Here is a 17,416-nt window from a genome sequence, read left to right as displayed (position 1 = left end):
CTGCAATACTTTATTTTAAATAGCTATAAAACAAGAATAAACTCGTTTTTTTCTGAGCTCATCATTCCACACGCTCCTGCTCAGAGCGGTGATTCATCTCTCGTGTTTCTCACGTATCACTGACCACACATCAATTATTAATGAACCCTGACCTGATGATAATCATATATGTTGGTTTAGCTTGTCAGTGTGAATTAAATCCAAGTATTTATTTGTATTTTAACCGATTTAAAAGTGAAACCAAAAGACAGTCTCCTCCCTTTTTTAGTCCGGTAACTGCACCTGTAGGGGCGCTATTTCTCTCAGACAATGGAAGTCTAAGCACACACACTCAAACAGAGGGACAGAGTGATATGAGATGTCTGACAGTTTTTTAATTTTCTGTTATCCATACAGTGTTGTAAAGTCATGAAACTATGCATATTTACTCAGAATAACTTTTTTTCTGTATGAAAAAAGGTTTTGAAGTGTTTGGAATTTAAAAATGCAGGAAAATTAATAATTCCATCTTTATTGTCATTTAAAAAAATCCCCACGACAAAACCATCCAAGCTATCCAAAACCCATTCACAATTTAAGTTCCTCAATGTTTTTTCAACATGTACACCAAGTTTGGTGTGTATAGTGTTACTCTCCTCTGAGCAGTATGCATTAATTCACAGCTAAATGTAAAAAACAATCCACATTCAAATCAAAATAGCCGACTTCCTGTTGGTCGTAGCTGATGACTGTGAATTAGAAAGTTGTCCGTCTTGATAAGAACAATTTTTGTACTGAGTTTGGTGTCTGTAGCTAAAACTAACCCCCCCACTTTTGACAAAAGGTGGCGCTATAGAGTGCCTCTTCCACGCCCTCTTATGAAATTTTGCCAGTGTCTAGCTGTCACGAATACTGATATGTGTTCTGAGTTTGATGAAATTCTAAGTATGTTATATGCCTCAAAATCACCTGAGAAGTATTCCAGTTTGACATGTTGCCATGGCAACAATATTTTTAGATATCAATATCTCCCCAGCAGATTTATATTGGCTGTGTTTTAACATTATTCTGATGAAGTTTGAAGCAAATCGAGTAAAAATAAGATGCTAAATTCAAAGCATTTTGAAAATGACACACTTCCTGCTGCCACTTGGTGGCGCTATAACTTTGACTCCTAATAGTCACATATATGCGATCGACATCATACAATGAATAATCTGATGAAGTTTGATTAAAATTAGGAAATGTATGTGGATGGTATTAGACACTTCCTGTTTCTCATTTCTCGCCATAATTTCAAAGCCTCGCCACGAGCAAACCGTTTGAGATATCAAAAATCCCCTGGCAATTTTTCATCCCCAATGTCTTGAGATCATGTTGACCGAGTTTGGCGGCAATCGAGTAAAAAACCTATGACAAGTATTTCAAATTCCAGAGCATGCGCTTTTTACATTACTCTAAATAGCTGACTTCCTGTTGGGCGGAGCCTATGATATTCAATACGAAAGTTGTTCGGCACAATAAGATCTATATGTGTACTGAGTTTCATATGAATATTGGCAAGTATGTGTGAGCTATACATCAACATTTCTGACTGTGATCCAGGGGGCGCCGTAGAGCCCCTGTGCCACGCCCGGGTCCCAGCTTCTGCAGGCTCCTAAAGGCCACAGATTCCAAAGTGTTTGCAAATTTTCAAGAGTTTTTGAGTATGTTAAGGACCCCAAAAGCCCCCACAACTTTGACGAAAAATATGACTACTAAACCCAAAATAGCCAACTTCCTGTTGGGCGGAGCCTATGACATGCAGTACGAAAGTTGTTTGGTTTGATGAGATCTACATGTGTACCGAGTTTCGTGTGTCTACGTGCAAGTATGTATGATATATGGCCCTCAGTATTCCAGGGGGCGCTGTAGAGCCCCTGTGCCACGCCCGTGTATCAGTCTCTGCCCGGCCCTAATGGCCGCAGGTTCCAATGTGTGTGCCAATTTTCAAGACTTTTTAAGCATGTTAAGGACCCCAAAAGCCCCCGAAACCTTGGAAAAAAATTAGAAGAATAAATAATAATAATAATTAAAGCTGCAAGCAGCGATGAACGGGCCCTCGCACCCGGGCTCACCGCCATCGTGTGGCTTTAGTAAAAAGGTGAACGTTGAGAAATATGCATTTAAACTCATAAATATAAGTGCAATATATCAAAGTTTATTCCATATGTGTGCCAATCTTCCTGTTGTCAGCAGGTGGCGCTATCGTTATAATGGAATATTGGCCTTCAGATGTGTTCAAGCCAGGACCCTTATCACACATGTGAAGTTTGGGCAAGATCGGACATTTTATGCCTGAGTTATAACATCTTTTATTCCCATGGCGAGACATCGAAATTCGTCATGGCGACATGGACATGCCTTTTAACAAAAATTCAAGATCTTCACAACTAAACATCACACAGGTCTTTAGATTAGACTGACCACAAAAAAGACATTGATGTCATAAAATTTCTAGGAGTAGTTTGTCACAGTGTAAAATATGTCACTTCCAGTTGCCAATAGGTGGCGCTATGACTATAACTGAATATTGGCATGTAGATCTGTTCAGGTGAAGAGTCTTAACAAAAATGTGAAGTTTGGGGCGGATTGGACATTGTATGTGTGAGTTATAGCACCATCATTTTTCACGGCGAATCATCGAAATTTGTCAGGCCGCCATGGACACGCCCTTTAACGAAACCTCAATTCCTTCGCAATTTAACATCGCAAAGGGCTTTAGATTACACTGACCAAGTTTGGTGTTGATCTGAATAAATCTCTAGGAGGAGTTCGTTAAAATACAACCCCTGAAAGTGACAAAAACAACACCAATTTTGCAGGGAAAATTAAAAATAACCGACTTCCTGTTGGGATTCGGATTTCGTACCAAGAGACTTTTTTGTAGCTATTGGTGTGTTGCATATGTTTACCGATTTTCGTACATGTATATGACATGTAGCTCGAGGCGCACTCCATTGAAAATGTATAGGTGGCGCTATCGAGCCATTTTGCCACACCCAATGGAATATTAGCCTCCAGATGTGTTCAGGTCAGTACTCTTATCAAACATTTGAAGTTTGGGCAAGATCTGATATTTTATGACTGAGTTACAACAACTTCTACTCCCATGGCGAGACATCGAACTTTGACATGGCGCCATGGACACGCCCTTTAACGAAAACTCAAGATCTTCTCAATTTAACATCGTACAGGCCTTTAGATTAGACTGACGACAAAAAAGACATTGATGTCAAAAATTTCTAGGAGTAGTTTGTCGCAGCGTAAAATATGTCACTTCCTGTTGCCAATAGGTGGCGCTATGACTATAACCGAATATGGTCGTGTCAAACTGTTCAGGACAGGAGTCTCATCAAACATGTGAAGTTTGGGGCAGATTGGTCATTGAATGTCTGAGTTATAGCAACTTCCTGTTTCATGGCGAATCATCGAAATTCGCCAGGCCGCCACACACAGGCCCTTTAACGAAAACTCAAAAGCTTCGCAATTTAACATCGCAAAGGCCTTTAGATTAGGCATACCAAATTTGGTGTTGATCTGAATTAATCTCTAGGAGGAGTTCGTTAAAATACAACGCATGGAAATGACAAAAATGACACAAAATTTGCTCATAATATTAGAAATAACCGACTTCCTGTTGGGTTTCGGATTTTGCTCCAAGAGACTTTTTTGTAGGTATTGGTGAGTTACATGTGTATACCGATTTTCATACATGTACATGAAACGTAGCTCGAGGCGCACACCGTTGAACGTGTATAGGTGGCGCTGTTGAGCCATTTTGCCACACCCACTTCTGAAACCCATATCAGATGTAAATTTTCGCCAGTTCTGAGGTGTGTGCAAAGTTTCATGACTTTTCGAGCATGTTTAGGCCCTCAAAAATGCGATTCATCTTAGAGAAGAAGAATAATAATAATTAAAGCTGCAAGCAGCGATGATCGGGCCCTCGCACCCGGGCTCACCGCCAGCAAGCGGCTTTAGTAAAAAAAGCGAACGGCGAGAAATATGCATTTAAAGTCGTAAATATAAGTGGAATATGTCAAAGTCATTTATATGTGCCAATCTTCTTTTTGCCAGCAGGTGGCGCTATCATTATAATGGAATATTTTCCTTCAGATGTGTTCAGGCCAAGACTCTTATCAAACATTTGAAGTTTGGGGAAGATCGAATATTTTATGCCTGAGTTACAACAACTTCTCTTCCTATGGCGAGACATCAATTTTGTCATGGCGCCATGGACACGACCCTTAACAAAAACTCAAGATAGACTGACCACGAAAAAGACATTAATGTCAAAAAATTTCTAGGAGTAGTTTGTCGCAGTGTAAAATATGACACTTCCTGTTGCCAATAGGGGGCACTATATATCTTTGTTGTTCTGTCCTTTCATCTGCTCACTGCATTTGTTAACTGTGTCTTACAAGTGGTTTTTAAAAGTAAAAATTACTTCAATTTCAGTCTCTTTCAATATAAGTGTTTATATAAATGTTAATTAAAGCTTAGTTAAAATATTTTAATACATTATTAATAATATTTTTTTTATTACATTTTTATTTTAAAATTAGTTTATGTACTGTGAAAAAACATAAATAATAATATTTTTAATGATAGGAATAACTAACATAAAAAAGATTAATAAATTATCTGAAAAATAGATTGTTCATTGTTAGTTCATGTTAGTTAATGCATTAACTTATGTAAACCAAAGAGAGCTTATTCGCACTTTTCATGATCTATAACCATTTTTAAAAATACTTTTATTGATCTATAAACATTTCTGAAATTATTATATAAAACTATATTACCAGTAAAATTCATTAGCTTTTAAAAAAACATATTGTTTTACTTTGAAATATTTTTATAAATGATTTAAATGCTTTATAGACGTTTCTAAAACAATTATTTAAAAGTAATCCTATAGCTCCATCTGGTGGTGGCCATGATAGGTATTACACACTGCAAGTTTGGTGTTGCTATCTGAACCAGTCCGAATGAAGCGTTCCTAAATGGAGCAGGAGAACAGGACAGACTGTGCATATACCTATGCAAGGCCAGGTTCACAAGCTCTATCTGTAATGCATATTTTTTTCAGAGCCCATGTTAATGGATCAGAGCATTCACACTGCACATGGTAAAAGATGTGAACAGAAAAGGTTAGAAGTAGAAAGGTGTGAAAAGAATGAATATCTAGCGCATGAGCATAGAGAGAGTTGTGAGTGCACAGGACACAGTTTGAGCAGAGGAAACGAGTTTTAAGTGCGCGCACGCTCTCCGAGCAAAAGCAGCATGTATCAGAGGACGCGTTTTTTGTCAAAGTAAAGGAAATGTGCATGCAAGCGGAGAGATTCATGCTCGCACATTATTTCAATGTGTTTTTGCGTAACAATAACATGCTCTCGCTACTGCGTCTGCACCACATACACATACTGTATACACTCTTCAAACAGTGAACCTGTATAATCTATAACAAATCTATTTCAACACCTGAAGCATCGCTACAATGAGCTCAATGACCAATGCATGACAAGAAGACATGCCTAAAAATTCAGCACTCCTGAATATGAGTATTTCACTTCCAGCCTTCGAGGACAATTATATATATCATTCATAAATCATGAAATACCAGATCTATAGTATTTATTAAGATTGATGTGATTTGAAATTGGTAAAATGTACTTGGAAAAAAATGTCATCAGAATATCAACGTGCCTTATTATTATGTACTTTGTGAAAAAGCATTTTTAACAATTTTATTGATCTATAAGCATTTGTAAAATATGTTTGCCTGCATTACAGCTTAGTCTTTATCTGTGAGCTGAACTGTTTTACTGTTAAATCAGCAAGATTACAAATTGTACTAGGTTTTTTTCGTCCCTAAAAATGATAGAAAATGATAGAGAGATTTCTTAAGCTGTAATGATGAAAAAAATCAACAACACACAATTACAGTTTTTTTTTCTGGTGATTAAAGAGATGTTAACTCTCTCTCTCTCTCCCTATCTCTCTCTCTCTCTGTCAGGCAGGTCCTCAAGCACCCCCCCCCCTTTCCCTCACACAGAGACAATGCCAGAGAGTGAGATCAGATGTCTGACAGTTTTATAATTTTATTTTAATCTTACAGTGTTGTAAAGTTGTGAAACTATGCATATTTCCTCAGAATCGCATGTTCTCTAAATGAAAAATGGTTTTGAAATGTTTGGAAGCTGCAATTTAAAAATACCAGACAATTAATGTTTCCCTTTTTACTGTTATTTCAAAAAATCACCACGGCAAAACCGTTCAAGCTATCCAAAATCCATTCGCAATTTAAGTTCCTCAATGTTTTTTCAACATGTAGACAAAGTTTGGTGTGTATAGTGCACTTCCCCTGTGAGGAGTATGCATTAATTCACAGCCGAATTTGCCAAAAATACATATTCAAATCAAAATAGCTGACTTCCTGTTGGTCGTAGCTTATGACTGTGAATTAGAAAATTGTCCGTCTTGATAAGAACAATTTATGTACCAAGTTTGGTGTCTGTAGCTAAAACTAACCCCCCCACTTTTGACAAAAGGTGGCGCTATAGAGTGCCTCTATCACGTCCTTTTAAAAGCTTATGCCATTGTCTAGATATCATTAATACGGATATGTGTTCTGAGTTTAATGTAAATCTGAGCTTGTTGTCTGCCTCAAAATCACCATAACAGAATATTCAAGTTTGACACGTTGCCATGGCAACACTATATTAGATATCAGTATACCCACAACAGATTTACATCAGCTGTATTTTGTCATTATTCTGATGAAGTTTGAAGCAAATCGAGTAAAAATAAGACGCTGAATTAAAAGAATTTTGAAAATGACACACTTCCTGCTGCCAGTTGGTGGCGCTGTAACTTTGACACCTTATAGTTACATATATGCGAGTAACATATTACAATAAACAAACCGATGAAGTTTGATGAAACTCAGGAAATGTACGCAGATGTTATTAGGCACTTCCTGTTTCAAATTTTGTGCCCTAATTTCAACGCCTCACCACGGGCGAACCGTTCGAGATATCAAAAATCCCCTCGCAATTTTTCATCTTCAATGTCTTGAGATCATGTTCACCAAGTTTTGTGGCGAACGGGTGGAAAACCTCAGAGGAGTATTTCAAATTCCAGAGCATGCTTTTATTAAACAGCCTTGAATAGCTGACTTCCTGTTGGGCGGAGCCTATGACATAGAGTGTGAAAGTTGTTCGGCTCAGTGAGATCTATAAGTGTACTGAGTTTCATATAAATACATGTAAGTATGTGTGAGCTATGGTTCAGGATTTTCTAACGGTGTTCCAGGGGGCGCTGTAGAGCTCCTATGCCACGCCTGGGTTCCAGTCTCTGCGGCGACCTGATGGCCGCAGGTTCCAATGTGTGTGCCAATTTTCAAGAGTTTTTGAGTATGTTAAGGCCCCCAAAAACCCCCGGAAGGTTAAAAAAAAAATAAAAATAATAAGAATAATCCTTAGGGGAACAATAGGGCCCTGCGCCCATTGGCTCGGGCCCTAATAATTAAAGCTGCAAGCAGCGATGAACGGGCCCTCGCACCCGGGCTCACCGCCATCGTGTGGCTTTAGTAAAAAGGTGAACGTTGAGAAATATGCATTTAATGTCCTAAATATAAGTGGAATATATCAAAGTATATCCCATATATGTGCCAATCTTACCGTTGCCAGCAGGTGGCGCTATCATTATAATGGAATATTGGCCTTTAGAGGTGTTCAGGCCAGGACTCTTATCAAACATGTGAAGTTTGGGGAAGATTGAACATTTTATGCTTGAGTTACAACAACTTCTCTTGCTGTGGCAAGACATCAAATTTTGTCATGGCGCCATGGAAACGCCCTTTAACAAAAACTCAAGATCTCCAAAAGTTAACATTGCACAGGCCTTTAGATTAGACTGACCACAAAATATATGTTAATCTCAAAATAATTATAGGAGTAGTTTGTTGCAGCGTAAAACATGTCACTTCCTGTTGCCAATAGGTGGCGCTATGACTATAACTGAATGTGGGCATGTAGATCTGTTAAGGGCAGAAGTTTTATCTAACATGTGAAGTTTGGGGCAGATTGGACATTGTATGTCTGAGTTACAGCAACTTCCTTTTTCATGGCGAAACATCGAAATTTGTCAGGCTGCCATGGACACGCCCTTTAACGAAATCTAAAGATCTTCGCAATTTAACATTGCAAAGGGCTTTAGATTACACTGAACAGGTTTGGTGTTGATCTGAATAAATCTCTAGGAGGAGTTCGTTAAAGTACAACCCCTGAAAATGGCAGAAACAACGCCAATTTTGCAGAGAAAATTCTAAATAACCGACTTCCTGTTGGGATTCGGATTTCGTACCAAGAGACTTTTTTGTAGGTATTGGTGTGTTACATGTGTATACCGATTTTTGTACATGTACGTGAAACATAGCTCGAGGCACACTCTGTTGAAAGTGTATAGGTGGCGCTATCGAGCCATTTTGCCACACCTGATGGAATTTTGGCCTTCAGTTGTGTTCAGGCCAGGACTCTTATCACACATGTGCAGTTTGGGGAAGATCGGACATTTTATGCCTGAGTTATAACATCTTTTATTCCCATGGCGAGACATCGAACTTCGTCGCGGCGCCATGAACAAGCCTTTAAACGAAAACTCAAGATCTTCACAACTTAACATCGCACAGGCCTTTAGATTAGACTGACCACAAAAAATACATTGATGTCATAAAATTTCTAGGAGTAGTTCATTGCAGTGTAAAATATGTCACTTCCTGTTGCCAGTAGGTGGCGCTATGACTATAACTGAATATGGGCATGTCAATCTGTTCAGGTCAGGAGTCTCATCAAACATGTGAAGTTTGGGGCAGATTGGTCATTGTATGTCTGAGTTATAGCAACTTCCTGTTTCATGGCGAATCATCGAAATTCGCCAGGCCGCAACGGACACGCCCATTAACGAAAACTCAAAAGCTTCGCAATTTAACATCGCAAAGGCCTTCAGATTAGGCATACCAAATTTGGTGTTGATCTGAATGAATCTCTAGGAGGAGTTCGTTAAAATACAACGCATGGAAATGACAAAAATGACACAAAATTTGCTCATAATATTAGTAATAACCCACTTCCTGTTGGGTTTCGGATTTTGCTCCAAGAGACTTTTTTGTAGGTATTGGAGAGTTACATGTGTATACCGATTTTCATACATGTACATGAAACGTAGCTCGAGGCGCACACCGTTGAACGTGTATAGGTGGCGCTGTTGAGCCATTTTGCCACACCCACTTCTGAAACCCATATCAGATGTAAATTTTCGCCAGTTCTGAGGTGTGTGCAAAGTTTCATGACTTTTCGAGCATGTTTAGGCCCTCAAAAATGCGATTCATCTTAGAGAAGAAGAATAATAATAATAATAATAATAATAATAAACGGAGCAATTCCAAGAGGGTCCTCACACCATCGGTGCTCGGGCCCTAATTAAAGCTGCAAGCAGCGATGAACGGGCCCTCGCACCCGGGCTCACCGCCAGCGAGTGGCTTTAGTAAAAAGGTGAACAGTGAGAAATATGCATTTAATGTCCTAAATATAAGTGGAATATATCAAAGTATATCCAATATATGTGCCAATCTTACCGTTGCCAGCAGGTGGTGCTATCATTATAATGGAATATTGGCCTTCAGATGTGTTCAGGCCAGGACTCTTATCAAACATGTGAAGTTTGGGGAAGATTGAACATTTTATGCTTGAGTTACAACAACTTCTCTTGCTGTGGCAAGACATCAAGTTTTGTCATGGCGCCATGGAAACGCCCTTTAACAAAAACTCAAGATCTCCAAAAGTTAACATTGCACAGGCCTTTAGATTAGACTGACCACAAAATATATGTTAATCTCAAAAAAATTATAGGAGTATTTTGTCGCAGTGTAAAACATGTCACTTCCTGTTGCCAATAGGTGGCGCTATGACTATAACTGAATGTGGGCAAGTAGATCTGTTAAGGGCAGAAGTTTTATCTAACATGTGAAGTTTGGGGCAGATTGGACATTGTATGTCTGAGTTACAGCAACTTCCTTTTTCATGGCGAAACATCAAAATTTGTCAGGCCGCCATGGACACGCCCTTTAACGAAATCTAAAGATCTTCACAATTTAACATCGCAAAGGGCTTAAGATTACACTGACCAGGTTTGGTGTTGATCTGAATAAATCTCTAGGAGGAGTTCGTTAAAGTACAACCCCTGAAAATGGCAAAAACAACGCCAATTTTGCAGAGAAAATTCTAAATAACCGACTTCCTGTTGGGATTCGGATTTCGTACCAAGAGACTTTTTTGTAGGTATTGGTGTGTTACATGTGTATACCGATTTTTGTACATGTACGTGAAACATAGCTCGAGGCGCACTCTGTTGAAAGTGTATAGGTGGCGCTATCGAGCCATTTTGCCACACCTGATGGAATTTTGGCCTTCAGATGTGTTCAGGCCAGGACTCTTATCACACATGTGAAGTTTGGGGAAGATCGGACATTTTATGCCTGAGTTATAACATCTTTTATTCCCATGGCGAGACATCGAACTTCGTGACGGCGCCATGGACACGCCTTTTAACGAAAACTCAAGATCTTCACAACTTAACATCGCACAGGCCTTTAGATTAGACTGACAACAAAAAATACATTGATGTCATAAAATTTCTAGGAGTAGTTCATCGCAGTGTAAAATATGTCACTTCCTGTTGCCAATAGGTGGCGCTATGACTATAACTGAATGTGGGCATGTCAATCTGTTCAGGTCAGGAGTCTCATCAAACATGTGAAGTTTGGGGCAGATTGGTCATTGTATGTCTGAGTTATAGCAACTTCCAGTTTCATGGCGAATCATCGAAATTCGCCAGGCCACCACGGACACGCCCATTAACGAAAACTCAAAAGCTTCGCAATTTAACATCGCAAAGGCCTTCAGATTAGGCATACCAAATTTGGTGTTGATCTGAATGAATCTCTAGGAGGAGTTCGTCAAAATACAACGCATGGAAATGATAAAAATGACACAAAATTTGCTCATAATATTAGTAATAACCGACTTCCTGTTGGGTTTCGGATTTTGCTCCAAGAGACTTTTTTGTAGGTATTGGAGAGTTACATGTGTATACCGATTTTCATACATGTACATGAAACGTAGCTCGAGGCGCACACCGTTGAACGTGTATAGGTGGCGCTGTTGAGCCATTTTGCCACACCCACTTCTGAAACCCATATCAGACGTAAATTTTCGCCAGTTCTGAGGTGTGTGCAAAGTTTCATGACTTTTCGAGCATGTTTAGGCCCTCAAAAATGCGATTCATCTTAGAGAAGAAGAATAATAATAATAATTAAAGCTGCAAGCAGCGATGAACGGGCCCTCGCACCCGGGCTCACTGCCATCGTGTGGCTTTAGTAAAAAGGTGTACGTTGAGAAATATGCATTTAAACTCATAAATATAAGTGCAATATATCAAAGTTTATTCCATATGTGTGCCAATCTTCCTGTTGCCAGCAGGTGGCGCTATCGTTATAATGGAATATTGGCCTTCAGATGTGTTCAAGCCAGGACCCTTATCACACATGTGAAGTTTGGGCAAGATCGGACATTTTATGCCTGAGTTATAACATCTTTTATTCCCATGGCGAGACATCGAACTTCGTCATGGCGACATGGACATGCCTTTTAACAAAAACTCAAGATCTTCACAACTAAACATCACACAGGTCTTTAGATTAGACTGACCACAAAAAAGACATTGATGTCATAAAATTTCTAGGAGTAGTTTGTCACAGTGTAAAATATGTCACTTCCAGTTGCCAATAGGTGGCGCTATGACTATAACTGAATATTGGCATGTAGATCTGTTCAGGTGAAGAGTCTTATCAAAAATGTGAAGTTTGGGGCGGATTGGACATTGTATGTGTGAGTTATAGCACCATCATTTTTCATGGCGAATCATCGAAATTTGTCAGGCCGCCATGGACACGCCCTTTAACGAAACCTCAATTCCTTCGCAATTTAACATGGCAAAGGGCTTTAGATTACACTGACCAAGTTTGGTGTTGATCTGAATAAATCTCTAGGAGGAGTTCGTTAAAATACAACCCCTGAAAATGCCAAAAAAAACACCAATTTTGCAGGGAAAATTAAAAATAACTGACTTCCTGTTGGGATTCGGGTTTCGTACCAAGAGACTTTTTTGTAGCTATTGGTGTGTTACATATGTTTACCGATTTTCCTACATGTATATGACATGTAGCTCGAGGCGCACTCCATTGAAAATGTATAGGTGGCGCTATCGAGCCATTTTGCCACACCCAATGGAATATTAGCCTCCAGATGTGTTCAGGTCAGTACTCTTATCAAACATTTGAAGTTTGGGCAAGATCTGATATTTTATGACTGAGTTACAACAACTTCTACTCCCATGGCGAGACATCGAACTTTGACATGGCGCCATGGACACGCCCTTTAACGAAAACTCAAGATCTTCTCAATTTAACATCGTACAGGCCTTTAGATTAGACTGACGACAAAAAAGACATTGATGTCAAAAATTTCTAGGAGTAGTTTGTCGCAGCGTAAAATATGTCACTTCCTTTTGCCAATAGGTGGCGCTATGACTATAACTGAATATGGTCATGTCAAACTGTTCAGGACAGGAGTTTCATCAAACATGTGAAGTTTGGGGCAGATTGGTCATTGTATGTCTGAGTTATAGCAACTTCCTGTTTCATGGCGAATCATCGAAATTCGCCAGGCCGCCACACACAGGCCCTTTAACGAAAACTCAAAACCTTCGCAATTTAACATCGCAAAGGCCTTTAGATTAGGCATACCAAATTTGGTGTTGATCTGAATTAATCTCTAGGAGGAGTTCGTTAAAATACAACGCATGGAAATGACAAAAATGACACAAAATTTGCTCATAATATTAGAAATAACCGACTTCCTGTTGGGTTTCGGATTTTGCTCCAAGAGACTTTTTTGTAGGTATTGGAGAGTTACATGTGTATACCGATTTTCATACATGTACATGAAACGTAGCTCGAGGCGCACACCGTTGAATGTGTATAGGTGGCGCTGTTGAGCCATTTTGCCACACCCACTTCTGAAACCCATATCAGACGTAAATTTTCGCCAGTTCTGAGGTGTGTGCAAAGTTTCATGACTTTTCGAGCATGTTTAGGCCCTCAAAAATGCGATTCATCTTAGAGAAGAAGAATAATAATAATAATAATAATAATAATAAACGGAGCAATTCCAAGAGGGTCCTCACACCATCGGTGCTCGGGCCCTAATAATAATAATAATAAACGGAGCAATTCCAAGAGGGTCCTCACACCATCGGTGCTCGGGCCCTAATTAAAGCTGCAAGCAGCGATGAACGGGCCCTCGCACCCGGGCTCACTGCCATCGTGTGGCTTTAGTAAAAAGGTGAACGTTGAGAAATATGCATTTAAACTCATAAATATAAGTGCAATATATCAAAGTTTATTCCATATGTGTGCCAATCTTCCTGTTGCCAGCAGGTGGCGCTATCGTTATAATGGAATATTGGCCTTCAGATGTGTTCAAGCCAGGACTCTTATCACACATGTGAAGTTTGGGCAAGATCGGACATTTTATGCCTGAGTTATAACATCTTTTATTCCCATGGCGAGACATCGAACTTCGTCATGGCGACATGGACATGCCTTTTAACAAAAACTCAAGATCTTCACAACTAAACATCACACAGGTCTTTAGATTAGACTGACCACAAAAAAGACATTGATGTCATAAAATTTCTAGGAGTAGTTTGTCTCAGTGTAAAATATGTCACTTCCAGTTGCCAATAGGTGGCGCTATGACTATAACTGAATATTGGCATGTAGATCTGTTCAGGTGAAGAGTCTTATCAAAAATGTGAAGTTTGGGGCAGATTGGACATTGTATGTGTGAGTTATAGCACCATCATTTTTCATGGCGAATCATCGAAATTTGTCAGGCCGCCATGGACACGCCCTTTAACGAAACCTCAATTCCTTCGCAATTTAACATCGCAAAGGGCTTTAGATTACACTGACCAAGTTTGGTGTTGATCTGAATAAATCTCTAGGAGGAGTTCGTTAAAATACAACCCCTGAAAATGACAAAAACAACACCAATTTTGCAGGGAAAATTAAAAATAACCGACTTCCTGTTGGGATTCGGATTTCGTACCAGGAGACTTTTTTGTAGCTATTGGTGTGTTACATATGTTAACCGATTTTCGTACATGTACATGACATGTAGCTCGAGGCGCACTCCATTGAAAATGTATAGGTGGCGCTATCGAGCCATTTTGCCACACCCAATGGAATATTAGCCTCCAGATGTGTTCAGGTCAGGACTCTTATCAAACATTTGAAGTTTGGGCAAGATCTGATATTTTATGACTGAGTTACAACAACTTCTACTCCCATGGCGAGACATCGAACTTTGACATGGCGCCATGGACACGCCCTTTAACGAAAACTCAAGATCTTCTCAATTTAACATCTTACAGGCCTTTAGATTAGACTGACGACAAAAAAGACATTGATGTCAAAAATTTCTAGGAGTAGTTTGTCGCAGCGTAAAATATGTCACTTCCTGTTGCCAATAGGTGGCGCTATGACTATAACTGAATATGGTCATGTCAAACTGTTCAGGACAGGAGTCTCATCAAACATGTGAAGTTTGGGGCAGATTGGTCATTGTATGTCTGAGTTATAGCAACTTCCTGTTTCATGGCGAATCATCGAAATTCGCCAGGCCGCCACACACAGGCCCTTCAACGAAAACTCAAAAGCTTCGCAATTTAACATCGCAAAGGCCTTTAGATTAGGCATACCAAATTTGGTGTTGATCTGAATTAATCTCTAGGAGGAGTTCGTTAAAATACAACGCATGGAAATGACAAAAATGACACAAAATTTGCTCATAATATTAGAAATAACCGACTTCCTGTCTGGTTTCGGATTTTGCTCCAAGAGACTTTTTTGTAGGTATTGGAGAGTTACATGTGTATACCGATTTTCATACATGTACATGAAACGTAGCTCGAGGCGCACACCGTTGAACGTGTATAGGTGGCGCTGTTGAGCAATTTTGCCACACCCACTTCTGAAACCCATATCAGACGTAAATTTTCGCCAGTTCTGAGGTGTGTGCAAAGTTTCATGACTTTTCGAGCATGTTTAGGCCCTCAAAAATGCGATTCATCTTAGAGAAGAAGAATAATAATAATAATAATAATAATAATAATTAAAGCTGCAAGCAGCGATGAACGGGCCCTCGCACCCGGGCGCACCGCCATCGTGTGGCTTTAGTAAAAAGGTGAACGTTGAGAAATATGCATTTAATGTCCTGAATATAAGTGGAATATATCAAAGTATATCCCATATATGTGCCAATCTTACCGTTGCCAGCAGGTGGCGCTATCATTATAATGGAATAATGGCCTTCAGATGTGTTCAGGCCAGGACTCTTATCAAACATGTGAAGTTTGCGGAAGATTGAACATTTTATGCTTGAGTTACAATAACTTCTCTTGCTGTGGCAAGATATCAAATTTTGTCATGGTGCCATGGAAACGCCCTTTAACAAAAACTCAAGATCTCCAAAATTTAACATTGCACAGGCCTTTAGATTACACTGACCACAAAATATATGTTAATCTCAAAAAAATTATAGGAGTAGTTTGTCGCAGCGTAAAACATGTCACTTCCTGTTGCCAATAGGTGGCGCTATGACTATAACTGAATGTGGGCATGTAGATCTGTTAAGGGCAGAAGTTTTATCTAACATGTGAAGTTTGGGGCAGATTGGACATTGTATGTATGAGTTACAGCAACTTCCTTTTTCATGGCGAAACATCGAAATTTCTCAGGCCGCCATGGACACGCCCTTTAACGAAATTTAAAGATCTTAGCAATTTAACATTGCAAAGGGCTTAAGATTACACTGACCAGGTTTGGTGTTGATCTGACTAAATCTCTAGGAGGAGTTCGTTAAAGTACAACCCCTGAAAATGGCAAAAACAACGCCAATTTTGCAGAGAAAATTCTAAATAACCGACTTCCTGTTGGGATTCGGATTTCGTACCAAGAGACTTTTTTGTAGGTATTGGTGTGTTACATATGTATACCGATTTTTGTACATGTACGTGAAACATAGCTCGAGACGCACTCTGTTGAAAGTGTATAGGTGGCGCTATCGAGCCATTTTGCCACACCTGATGGAATTTTGGCCTTCAGATGTGTTCAGGCCAGGACTCTTATCACACATGTGCAGTTTGGGGAAGATCGGACATTTTATGCCTGAGTTATAACATATTTTATTCCCATGGCGAGACATCAAACTTCGTGACGGCGCCATGGACACGCCTTTTAACGAAAACTCAAGATCTTCACAACTTAACATCGCACAGGCCTTTAGATTAGACTGACCATAAAAAATACATTGATATCATAAAATTTCTAGGAGTAGTTCATCGCAGTGTAAAATATGTCACTTCCTGTTGCCAATAGGTGGCGCTATGACTATAACTGAATATGGGCATGTCAATCTGTTCAGGTCAGGAGTCTCATCAAACATGTGAAGTTTGGGGCAGATTGGTCATTGTATGTCTGAGTTATAGCAACTTCCTGTTTCATGGCGAGTCATCGAAATTCGCCAGGCCGCCACGGACACGCCCATTAACGAAAACTCAAAAGCTTCGCAATTTAACATCGCAAAGGCCTTCAGATTAGGCATACCAAATTTGGTGTTGATCTGAATGAATCTCTAGGAGGAGTTCGTTAAAATACAACGCATGGAAATGACAAAAATGACACAAAATTTGCTCATAATATTAGTAATAACCGACTTCCTGTTGGGTTTCGGATTTTGCTCCAAGAGACTTTTTTGTAGGTATTGGAGAGTTACATGAGTATACCGATTTTCATACATGTACATGAAACGTAGCTCGAGGCGCACACCGTTGAACGTGTATAGGTGGCGCTGTTGAGCCATTTTGCCACACCCACTTCTGAAACCCATATCAGACGTAAATTTTCGCCAGTTCTGAGGTGTGTGCAAAGTTTCATGACTTTTCGAGCATGTTTAGGCCCTCAAAAATGCGATTCATCTTAGAGAAGAAGAATAATAATAATAAATATAGCTGCAAGCAGCGATGGCGGGCTCAAGCCACCAGTGCCATCGCCACCCCCGGTGGCATCAGGTAAACTGTGCCCAGCGGGCACATGCATTCACAATATCCCTCTGGCAGTGAGGTTTTAAAGGATATTGCAGTTAAAGGGTTAATCCGAATCATCTAGACTTTAAAATCACATTCACAGAACAATATATATATATATATA

At 39.5% G+C, this 17,416-nt stretch overlaps 1 protein-coding gene and 1 long non-coding RNA gene across 4 annotated transcripts in view; both read left to right on the top strand.

Moving 5' to 3' along the window:
- Nucleotides 1-17,416, top strand: part of LOC127964015 (fumarylacetoacetate hydrolase domain-containing protein 2) — a 170,260-nt gene that overhangs the window by 146,005 nt on the left and 6,839 nt on the right. The window lies entirely within an intron of this gene.
- LOC127964018 (uncharacterized) lies at nucleotides 1,323-17,237 on the top strand. Of its 2 annotated transcripts, XR_008154980.1 has the most exons (4): nucleotides 1,323-3,696; nucleotides 9,199-9,282; nucleotides 13,128-15,145; nucleotides 17,052-17,237. It is a non-coding gene; the product is annotated as an uncharacterized LOC127964018 (long non-coding RNA). The 2 variants fall into 2 exon arrangements; XR_008154979.1 differs by lacking the exon at nucleotides 9,199-9,282 and having other exon boundaries at nucleotides 1,323-3,314; nucleotides 12,662-15,145.

The sequence above is a fragment of the Carassius gibelio genome, chromosome B8 (assembly GCF_023724105.1).
Source record: "Carassius gibelio isolate Cgi1373 ecotype wild population from Czech Republic chromosome B8, carGib1.2-hapl.c, whole genome shotgun sequence".
NCBI lineage: Eukaryota > Metazoa > Chordata > Actinopteri > Cypriniformes > Cyprinidae > Carassius > Carassius gibelio.
Note: the sequence above shows the minus strand (reverse complement) of the source record. Positions and strands in the feature narration are given on the sequence as shown.